The 12,146-nt window shown below is 43.2% G+C and overlaps 1 protein-coding gene across 2 annotated transcripts in view; it reads left to right on the plus strand.

Moving 5' to 3' along the window:
• Window positions 1-232: 232 nt before the first annotated feature.
• The window catches only part of TNNI2 (troponin I2, fast skeletal type), a 33,040-nt gene continuing 21,126 nt past the window's right edge, over window positions 233-12,146 (plus strand). Inside the window, exon 1 of one of the 2 annotated variants that reach the window (XM_033928875.1) lies at window positions 233-252. The gene's annotated coding sequence lies outside the window, so the exon portion shown is untranslated. Of the gene's footprint in view, window positions 253-1,425; window positions 1,519-12,146 lie in introns of those variants that run through there. The other variant, XM_033928874.1, reaches the window with a different exon arrangement.

Raw genomic sequence — 12,146 nt, forward strand, 5'->3', positions numbered from 1 at the left:
CATACGTAACCAGTGAATAAACATTTTGGACCTATGAGGACTTTAGCGTGTATTTGGTGCTGTTCTTTTCATAGGATGGTCCATTGTTGTAGAAATTAGCTAATTTGGGGAATGGTGTGAGTTGAACTGGGGAGGTTTCTGCTGAGCCATCATAGAAACCCATTTTGACCTCCTCAACCAAACAACTGCCTGAGGCTTGCCAGTCCATCCCATCCTTACACCAGCAAAATCCTGGGCTTTTCTTGGGGTTAGGTGAGCCACTGCACGTCTCTTCCTCACTGCTGGGAGCAGAGGGTTAGGGTTTAATTCTTTAATTCCAGTTGAATTCCTTTTGTGATCCGAGAGCATTCAGAAAAGTTGAGAGGGGACAGATTCAAAACCAATGCTAGGAAGTTTTTCTTCACCCAGCGGGTGGTGGACACCTGGAATAGCTTCCAGAGGGCGTGATAGGACAGAGTACGGTATTAGGGTTCAAGATGGGATTGGACAGTTTTCTGAAGGAGAAGGGTATAGAGGGATATAGATAGAGGACTACTACACAGGTCCTGGACCTGTTGGACCGCCGCGCGAGCGGACTGCTGGGCACGATGGACCTCTGGTCTGACTCAGCAGAGGCACTTCTTATGTTCAGTCTGCAACTACTTGTTATTTTGGATGTTTGGAGATGCGTGGAGTTTTTTCTGAGTCCGATGACTGTGATTAGACCCTGCTATATCTTTTCTGGACTGAATTCAAGAGTTGCTATTTTCTGAGGTCTCTTTCTCTCCACGTTTTTTTATAACTCGAATAAGGGCAGCTGTACTTCTCTGGTTGTGGTATTTGTCTATATGTGTTTCTGGGTGTGGCTTTATAAACTAGGGTATCTTTGTGGAACTTTAATAGGGACCTTGATATAAAATTATCTCCAAAATGGGGTATGCTAGAGATTTGCAGAGAACTGCAGACTTGAGAATGACACCGCAGGAACTCATTTTCCTGTCCCATCCCGGCAAATTCTTTTCCTGTCCCTGCCCCATCCCTGCAAGCTCCATCCTCATCTGCACAAGCCTCAAACACTTTAAAATCATAAGTGTTCGAGGCTTGTGCGGTTAAGGCAGAACTTACAGGAATGGGGCAGGGACAGAGACAGTGACAAAACTCACTCGGATGGGACAGGGAAATTGAGTTCTTGCAGGGACAGGGACAAATGTATCCAGATGTCATTCTCTACTGCGGATCCTATTTTGAAAGCAGGGTCCTTGGACTGTCTCCCCTCAGTGTTACCTCAATTCAGTGCAACTCTTCTCTCCTTGAAGGCATCTTGGAACAGATTCATCGCAGTGTGAGGGGGTGTCTGTATTTCAGGACTGTGACTCACTATTGGTCCAAGGAGGTCTCTATGCCCTTAAAGAGATGGGGAGGTTTCTGCTGAGCCATCATAGAAACCCATTTATACCTCCTCAGCAAAACAACTGCCTGTGGCTTGCCAGTCCGTCCCATCCTTCCACCAGCGCAGTCTTGGGCTTTCCTTGGGGTTAGGTGAGCCACTGCATGTCTCTTCCTCACTGCTGGGAGCAGAGGGTTAGGGTTAGAGAGAAGGATTTAGCAGAAGCTCTGGGGATCACTGTACTTGCCTGGGGTGATTTTAGCAGCAGTGACTACAGTGCAACTATTTTCCTTTCTTTTATACCTGTCTTTATAATTTTGTATGAATACAGCTGTTGCATCTAGCCATATTATATCTGTTGTATCATATCTGTCAGCCTATAAATGTGATCTTTGTGCTTATTTACAATATTTAATATCTAGCAAGATTAGCATTTCTCTTTCTTTTATGTATAACTTTTCTTACAATGATGGCATAAGTTTACGTTGACCCTTTCTGGAATAGCCTGTTGGGCTGTCAGTGGAGGGATTTGGGTTTGTTTGGGGGTTTTTTTTTTTTGCCTGTTGTGGATATTTTCGTAGGACTGCTGAGTTTCGCATGTGGGGAAGGAGTTTTCTTCTGCTCTCTGCCTTTTGCAAGAAGATCATTAGTACAGAAGTCTTCGGTGAGATGAGTCAAAAGAAACCATTCGATGTTGGCTAGAAAGGAAACCCATGACTAATGGCATGAGAATCTTGCACCCAAGAAGAAAGGGAGGAATCCCGGTGAAGCGTTCTAAGTAAAGACTTGAGTTCAGAGGGCGTGAGTGAAAGGGTTTAGCAAACCAAAGTGTCTCTTGCAATGCACTGACCTCCCAGGAGCTGTGTGACTGCCATGGATGGATTGAGAGATGGAGAACAGCTGACACTTCTTGGGAGCTCCCTTGGCCATATTTAGCCATGTTTTCTTCTAGGCATTTGCTGCTCCTTGCACATTCTGAGGGGATCGTGTTTCCTCCAGGAGACTTGTGCCCGGGAAGTACATCTCTGTAGAGCCTTAGTCCTCTCTACATACTGTTAAATAGTGTGACTGATTCCTAGGGCTCCAGGAATCTCAGTGTCAGGCATAGAAATCTGATGTCAGATAGACAGCAGAGACATAGGTGAATGGCTGCTGGAAGGCTCCGGGGTAAAATCCTTAGGTGTTTTTTATGGTCAGGGTAAAAGACCACCACATGGGCAGGTCATCATCAGTCCTTAATGCAGAGGAGAATCCAGCAAACAGAATCTATGAAAATTCATATTAGTCTGCTACACACAAACAGAAGTTGAAAATGATCTTTCCCATCTATGTGGAAAAAGTAAAAAAAATGCCATTATTATATCTGTGTGTAACCGGAGACAATATTGGAATGGGTGTAGGCAGAAAAAAGAAGGCTAGGTTGTTTATTTCATATATTCATTTTCATAGCAGTTTTTTTAATGTGTGCTATCGTATTTCAACACGCACTAATCTACCTAATGCTCGTTAATTTCTAGGATAGTGTTCAATGTATACTAATCAGTCAATATTCAGCCAACTGTGGTCAGTGTTTCTGTAAATGCTGACCTCTGTTGGCTAATATAGACTTGGATGTTCAGCTGAACCTGGAAGTTAAGCAGGTAAGGCCAATATATCTAGTGTTGTGTCCACACAGCTAACTGGTCAAAGTTTGGACTGTTAGTTATTTGGACTCTGGAACTGAATGTTGCTGAAATCTGCATAACTTCCAGCTTCTCCTCAATCATTCCTGGACCACTCTGGCACTTTTTGATGGGTATCATGGCAGTGCCATTGGATTTTCAGCAGCCCTGAAAATTCAGGGATATCTCACTCATGATTCAACTAGGCAGAAGTCGCTTCTTCCTGGTTACCTCATTTTGAATATTTACCTCTAGGTACTTGGGACCTGGGTTGGCCACGGTTGGAAACAGGATACTGGACTTGATGGACCTTTGGTCTGTCCAAGTATGGCAATTCTTATGTTCTTATGAAATTAATGGAGGCTATCAAACGCATCGAATGATATAAGCTAGAGAATGACACGGGGTCAAATTATTCCCTGTCCCTACTCCTGCTCTATTCCTGCAAGCTCTGTCCTCATCTGCACAAGTCTCAAACACTTTAAAATCATAAGTGTTCAGGGCTTGTGTGGTTAAGGTAGAGGTTACAGGAAGGAGGCAGGGACAACGACAAAACTCGCGGGGATGGGATGGGGAAATTGAGTTCTTGCGGGGACAAATTTGTCCTCGTGTCATTCTCTAATATAGAAACATAGAAACATAGAAACAGACGGCAGATAAGGGCCCACGGCCCATCCAGTCTGCCCACCCTAAAGGCCCACCCCCCTAACTACCTCCATGAAGAGATCCCACATGCCAATAGAAACATAAACATAGAAACATAGAAATAGACGGCAGATAAGGGCCCACGGCCCATCTAGTCTGCCCACCCTAAAGGCCCACCCCCCTAACTACCTCCATGAAGAGATCCCACATGCCAATAGAAACATAAACATAGAAACCTAGAAATAGACGGCAGATAAGGGCCCACGGCCCATCTAGTCTGCCCACCCTAAAGGCCCACCCCCCTAACTACCTCCATGAAGAGATCCCACATGCCAATAGAAACATAAACATAGAAACCTAGAAATAGACGGCAGATAAGGGCCCACGGCCCATCTAGTCTGCCCACCTTAATGTCCCTCCCCTGTGAATAGATCCCATGTGCCGATCCCATTTGGCCTTAAAATCAGGCACGCTGCTGGCCTCAATCACCTGTAGTGGAAGACTATTCCAGCGATCAACCACTCTTTCAGTGAAAAAGAATTTCCTGGTGTCACCTCGTAGTTTCCCGCCCCTGATTTTCAACGGATGCCCTCTTGTTGTCGTGGGACCCTTGAAAAAGAAGATATCTTCCTCCGCCTCGATGCGACGTCTCGATCATGTCCCCCCTCTCTCTGCGCTCCTCGAGCGAGTATAGCTGTAATTTGTCAAGCCGTTTTTCGTATGGTAGATCCTTGAGTCCCGAGACCATCCGGGTGGCCATTCTTTGCACCGACTCCAGTCTCAGCACATCCTTGTGATAATGCGGCCTCCAGAATTGCACACAGTATTCCAGGTGGGGCCTCACCATGGATCTATACAATGGCATAATGACTTCCGCCTTACGACTGACGAAACCCCTTCGTATGCTATATTTGAGGAACAGAAGATGTAGGATCCCTTTAAGCTGATCAGAACAGATACCATAATTTATACATGGCAGCAAATCACCACAGCCTCAGAAGGTAACTTTGAGCAGGTCTATGTGGTAGATTAAGTAAGGGCTTCTCCCATGGAGCTGTGTGGCATCATCTTCTATGGGTATGGTGAACTGTTTCCATGTGTAATGTATGTATCCGTTCTGATCAGCTTAGTGGTTTATATAAAAAAAATAAAACAAAACTGGAAAAGAAAACGATACTTTTAAAAATTGGACCGTCTTAGTACATATTTGACTAGCTTGGGAGGCCAAAGCTTCCTTCCTAAAGACAGCCAAAGATGAAGACATCAGTGGGTGAATCTCTTCAGAAAGGAGGTTAATAAATCCGAGTACATTGAATGAATAAATGAACCATAAAAGCATTCCACTGACCCTCTCATAGGGAATGATAAGGGTGAAGGGGGTGAAGGAGAACACAAAAAGAGATGGATGGGTGATCAGAAGATGACAAAGCAGTAGAATTTTGAGGTTTATAATTTGATAGGAAACCCAGATCCACCCAATCTGAAGCAAAATGTTTATTCGTGGAAAAGTAGGCTCCCAAGAGAAGTTCATGAAGAAGAGAAAGTCCCAGCAATATACCTGACTTCAGCTTGTGCAAGCACATATCACAGGTCCCCATGGTTCCCCACATGAGAAAATCACTCAGCATAAGGAAATCCTACGTATGCTTTTCCTTAAATGTAGCATCATTCAATGCAGAAAATGTGAAGAAGTTGCAATGTTGGAAAGACAGGCCAGATGTTAAAAACAAGAAATAATTCACGCAGATATAAAATCAAATCCACAAAGCAAACCAAAGTTAACATCTGAGTGCGATAGCACACAGCATCAATGACAATGATATTATAGACAGAATATTAAGAGGAACTTTTAAAACAATACAGGAACTAAGACCTTTGAAATTAAAATGATAGCATTCTTAACAACCAAGAAGGAACATGCTGCTTTGTTACCTTCTCTAATCACTCATTCATCTCTTCCTTTGGTCTCCTTCTCTCCCCCCCTCTCTGTATTGTATTGCTATGTTTCACTTATATATTCTGATATTGTCATCTTTTGCTCATACTGTCCTGACCTGGAGGTTTTGGCCTTCCAAAGCTAGTCAAATATACCTTATCTTCTGTTTTTGTTTTTCATTTATTGATATTTTATTCCAGTAGTATAGCTTGAACACCCCTTTTTTGGTGGTTGCAGGGTGGGGGAGAGGGATACAGTGGCTATGACTAGGCCCTAGGCCCTAATCCTCTGCCTCCCCTTTCATTTTCTCTCCTGCCTCCCCCCCCAAAAAAAAAAAAAAAAAGAACTGATGAGAATCCCCCAAGTTCTGCCAGCTGTAGAAATTTGTAGCCAGTCCTGATCCCCTACGGCAGTGGAAAGGGCTGCAGTGTAAAAATACAAGAAAGCTTTGAGGGCCACCAAGCTAAACTAAACTTTAAGTTTATATACCGCATCCTCTCCATAGAGATGGAGCTCGGCACGGTTTACAGGAACTTCAATATAGGGAAGGAAAAACATAATAAGAGTTAGTGATTATAAAGAGGGTAGCGAGATTTACATTTTTGAGAATAGCCAAGTTTTCAGATGCTTTCGGAATAATTGGAAGAAGCTCAGATTCCGCAGTAGGGCAGGAAGGTTATTCTGAAGCTCAGTGATTTTGAAGAAAAGAGATTTCCCTAATTTTCCAGCATAGATAACGCCTTTTAGCGAGGGGAAAGATGGTTTAAGTTTTTGGATGGATCTGTTAGTGTCAGGTCTCGTAGAATTCCAAGATATTGGAATTAGAGGAGGAAGGATGCCATGCAAGATCTTGAATGTTAGGTAGGCATGCTTAAAGTGAACCCTAGAAATTACTGGAAGCCAGTGAAGTTTTGACTGAAGCAGGGAAACATGATCAAATTTACTTTTTGCGAAGATCAACCTAGCCGCAGTATTCTGGATTTGCTGAAGTCTTTGAAGACTTTTCTTGGTTAGACTTAGATAGATGGAGTTGTCGTAGTCTAGCCTGGAAAGAATGATTGATTGTACAAGGACAGCAAAATGTTGTTGGTGGAAGCAGGATCTCACTTTTTCAACATGTGGAGACTAAAAAAACTATTTTTTTTTTTACCAGAGAGTTGAGATGGTCGTTAAATGAAAGTGTAGAGTCAATTATGACGCCCAAAACTTTGCTTGAGAATTCAATCTGCAGTGTGAGACCAGATGGTAATGAAATGAGTGTGAGTAGCTGATCTAATTTTGGGCCAAGCCAAAGCAATTTTCTTTTGGACTCATTCAGCTTCATTTGTACAGTGAGGACCCAGGATTGAACATAAGAACATAAGAACATAAGCAATGCCTCTGCTGGGTCAGACCTGAGGTCCATCATGCCCAGCAGTCCGCTCACGCGGCGGCCCAACAGGTCCAGGACCTGTGCAGTAATCCTCTATTTATACCCCTCTATCCCCTTTTCCAGCAGGAAATTGTCCAATCCTTTCTTAAACCCCTGTACTGTACTCTGCCCTATTACTCCCTCTGGAAGCGCATTGGAGTTTTGTTATGCATGCTGTTATATTCTTAGTGAGGTTAGTAAGATTCAAATCTATCTCAAGAAGGACAAGGATGTCATCTGCATATGTGTATAATGTTTCAAAGGGAGATAGTTGGAAAAGTTTCAAAGTAGACATATAGATGTTGAAAAGATTAGGAGACAGAGGTGATCCCTGCGGGACTCCGCATAACGGCTTCCAAGAGAAGTCATGGTGCCATTCATATTAACAGTGTATGAGCGAGATCGTAAGAATTTGGAGAACTAGTCTAAGACTGTGGAATCAATGCCTATCTCAGAGAGTTGGTAAATTAGAATATCGTGGTGGACAACATCAAAGGCCGCAGATCGAATTTTAATAGGATAGTAAACTTATTACAAGAGTGTAGTTGTTGAACCTTTGAAATTAATGAGGTCAGTAGGGATTTGGTGCTGAAATTGGGTCTGAAGTCATACTGGCAAGGTAAAAGAATGGAGAATCTCTCTAAATAAGATGAGAGCTGAGTAAATATGATAGGAGAGGAATATTCGCTATAGGACGATAGCTAGATGGTGAAGATGGGTCTAGATCGGCTTTTTTCAGTAATGGGGTCAGGGCATTGTGTCCCATTTCTACAGAAAGTAGGCCTGATAGTAAGGACAGAGTTTGTAAGTCTGGTGAGAGATGAAATAGCCTGCGTGGGAATTGTCTTGTATAGGTAAGAAGGAAACGGGTCCAGGACACATTTGCAAGATCTTAATTTGTGGCACAATTTTGAAACCTGGGCTTCGGATACATGCTCGAAAACTCTCCAGGATCTGTCTACTGGGTTTGGGTTAGTGTCGCTGGACACCAGAAAATTGTAAGTGACTGCTGATGGAAAGAGCTCACACAAACTACTCATTTTGTTAACTTCCTTGACCTGTTTGCTCAGACTGGATATTAAACATTAAAAATTAATACTAATATTGATTCTAAACACTTTAATAGCTCACTTTATTTTGGATTGTCAACAATAGACACCCAAGTAACACATTTTATTTATTACATTCGATATACCGCTGGTACATACTACTACTACGACTTATCCCTTATATAGCGCTGAAAGGCGTAAGTAGCGTTGTACATTTTGACATTTATAGACGGTCCCTGCTTGGAAGAGCTTACAATCTAACTTGGACAGACAGACATGACTTATAGGGTTGGGGATGCAGAACCCAAGGTGAGAGGAATTAGCACTCTCAGCGGTGAACTTTTAACTAGGCCTTGAACCCTGCCAGAGATGGAGCCTTCCGTAGGGATTTGGGCAGCTTGTTGCAAGCATATGACACAGCAAGGCAGAAGGGAAGGGAGGCAGAGGAAGGGCACAGCTGAGCCAATCTCACGGGGTGGGGGGATCATAGGGGGAGATAAGTGAAGAGAGATAGTGAAGGGCAGCTGAGTGAGTGCATTTGAAGGTCAGTAAGAGAGCTGTATTTGGAAATGGAAGTGACTTTACATAAGTATTAAGTAGTTTACAATACTGATACAACAGAAATGAGGGATACATCTTTCAATCAAAGAGGTTATCCCTCTCTGTCCCAGCGGGCTCGCAATCTAATTTAAGAGATTGTTGGCAGTTACTATATCAAGTGGGCAAGATTGAAAGGAACCCATTTCAGCCAACTGTTTGAGGGCCACAATGGAGGAATTTGGGGGCTGACAGTGGATGAGTGCTACCGCTGAAACCCCTGCACATTGTTTTCTGCACCGAAACTGAGCAAGCACACGATGCCAGTGTCAGTAGCTTCTCTATCAGCCGCTGTAACCATGCTTTAAGGGATCAAGGCGAATGACTGATTTCTACAGCTGGGCTTGGGATTCCCGTCAGCCACAGAAAAGTACATTCAGCTGCTTGGTGGGCTTGAGGCAGATCAACTCTAGCCCCAAATGAGAAAGGATGCTGAGAAAGAGCTCCTTCACGAACCCTTGATAAAGCCCCTTTGGGCGAAACGGGTCCCGTCGGGGCACGCTAGAGATACTGCATTAAAAGGATAAGTAAAAAAGAAACGTACTGTTGTTTAGTCTTTATTTTTGAATAATGATAGAAAGGAATACAGCAGTAAGCAAAGAAGCTACATTTCATAAGGAGGCAATTAATAATAATAACTTTATTTTTGTATACCGCAATACCACAAGCAGTTCAGAGCGCTTTACAGACAGCGATGTTACAAAAAAAAGACTTTCAGTTTACATTAGCATGCCAAGAGTAGTCAAGATTTATCCGGAAGCATTTCAAAGATACAAGACAGGAAAGGAGTCGGAGAAATTTATCAAAGAGATAGGTTTTAATTGATTTCCTGAAGGTTTGGTAGGAGGGTGCATTTGAAATGAAGCTGGACATTCACAAATATTGTGTGTAATTATCCTTTTTGCCATCCTGTAATTGAACCCGAACCAGTGAGGTGTGCAGTTGTTGTGGTTGAAAACGTGGACGGTCCCAGTCTTTGTTTGACATGAAATCACTGCTCCCTGCAGAGGAAGGGGTTAATCTTGGAGATAATGTCACCAGCAGGACATCAAAGCCTAAATGGAAGCAGCTCACGGATAATCTGTAGGGGGAGGTGGGAAAGTGGTTGTCACTAGCACACATGAAGAGTGTGAAGGGTAGAACAGGCCATGCGTGGGGGGTGGGAGAGCAGTCTGCCCCAGACGTCATCTTGGTGGGGGCGCCAGCACTCATTCTCCTTTATGCCCCCCCTACCACGCACCCCTTCCCTTCCCCCATACCTCTTTAATGTTCCCGGCGCAAGCAGCAACCCCAAGCTGCTGCTTGTGCCAGTGTCGGCTCTTCCTCTGACATCACTTCCTGGGTTGCTGTTCGTGCCGGGAACGTTAGAGTTACAGGGGAAGGGAAGAGGCAGGAGCGAGCGGAGAAGGAGCGGATGGGGATGGGGTGGGGGTGAAGAGGGTCAGGGGGGGGCACCACTGCCGCTGTGCATGGGGCAGTCCTTGTGGTTGATCAGAAAGTGAAAAGCAATGGGTACAGTGAGAAGAGAGAGACTCATGGGATAGAAACAGAAAAATGAAGGCAGATAGAGACCATAAAGTCTATCCAAGTCTGCCCATCCATGCCATCTACTGTCACGTCTCAAGTGACAGTAGATGGCATTTTTATACCGCCTATAAGAGATTTCTAGGCGGTTTACAGTGTTAAAAATATAAAAAAGGGAAGACGAAGAGTAGGACTTACAGGACGAACGCCAGACAGTGTCAAATAGAATTGATTACATGGGGTTGAGGGGGAGAACTACAATTCTGAATAGGAAAGGAAGACAATTAAGGTTAATACAGTGGGGAAGGGAATTTTATGTCTGTGTCGGAGAAAAGAAGATAAGGTGCTTTGAAGGCATAGAGTTCCATAATTGCGGGGCTGTGACTGACAATATTGAGAAATGTGTGGTGTCATAAATTATTTGCTGTGGTGAAGGTATTATTACTAAGAGATGTTGGTTTTGCGATCGTAGTGTTCTTGATGGTGTGTAAGGGATGAGTAATCTGTTAATGAATTCTGACTGTCCTTTCCTCTCATATACATTACATTACATTAGGGATTTCTATTCCGCCATTACCTTGCGGTTCAAGGCGGATTACAAATGGTTGTCAGAACATTAGAAGTATTTAGGGAGTAGTTTGTACATTTCTTTGAGTTGCTAAGGATTACTTTTGAATTGTCATGGTATTAGAAGTACATATGGAATAGTTGCAGGTGATGCTTGGGACATTTCTGATTGAGTTAGTTCGGTTTTATGTGTTTTTTGAATAGAAGGGTTTTTATTTCTTTTTTGAAGGTTTTGTAGTCTGTGGTCGAGGTCCTATATAGAGATCCTATGTACTTGTCCCAAGCTTTCTTAAATTCAAATACAGTGTTCATCTCCACCACCTTTTTGGATTTTGGACCGTGAATTCACTACTTTTCCCATGAAGGTTACTCCTGAGTCTGTTCCTTTTCACCTTCATCCTATCCACCCTCATTCCAGAGCTTCCTTTCAATTAACATAAGAACATAAGAAATGCCTTCACCGGATCAGACCCTAGGTCCATCTAGTCCGGCGACCCGCACACGCGGAGGCCAAGCTAGGTGTTCTCTAATGGACACCTTGTTCACCCGTGTCCCTCAATGTGATTTGCATGAAGATATACATCCAACTTGCCCTTGAATCCCAGAATGGTGGTCTCTGTCACAACCTCCTCCGGGAGAGCATTCCAGGCGTCCACCACTCGCTGTGTGAAGCAGAACTTCCGGATATTAGTCCTGAGTCTGCCTCCCCTAAGTTTTAGTCCATGACCTCTTGTTTGAGTCACTGTTGACAATGTGAATAACGAAGATTCTTGCTCCATTTTGTCGAAACCTTTTAGTATTTTAAAAGTCTCTATCATATCCCCTCGCAGCCTTCTCTTCTGGAGGGTAAACAATTAAAAGAGACTCACCTCCTGTGCATTTATGATGGATGAGAAAGTGCTTAAACAGTTTGTATAAAGAAATCCTCACATCCAGATTTGGTCTCACCACTTTGCCATTCTCATAGATGAAAATGATAAAAGGGATAGGATGACTTCCCTATGAAGAAAGAGTAAAACAGCTAGGGCTCTTCAGCCAGGAGAAGAGCTGGCTCAGGGGGGAAATGATACTACTACTATTATTTCTATAGTGCTACCATACAATGTCTATAAAATACTGTGTTGAGTAGAATGGATAGATGTGAATCACTTGTTTACTCTTTCCAAAAATACTAGGATCAGGGAGCATGCAAAGAGGCTACTAAGTAATAGATTTAAAACAAACCGGAGAAAATATTTCATCACTCAACATGTAATTAAACTCTGGAATTCATTGCCGGAGAATGTGTTGAAAGCAATTAGTTTAGCAGGGTTTAAAAAAAGAGTTGGCTAATGTCCTAAAAGAAAGTCCATAAGCCATTATTAAGATGGACTTGGGGGAAATCCACTGC

The sequence above is a fragment of the Geotrypetes seraphini genome, chromosome 19 (genome assembly GCF_902459505.1).
Source record: "Geotrypetes seraphini chromosome 19, aGeoSer1.1, whole genome shotgun sequence".
NCBI classification, from domain to species: domain Eukaryota; kingdom Metazoa; phylum Chordata; class Amphibia; order Gymnophiona; family Dermophiidae; genus Geotrypetes; species Geotrypetes seraphini.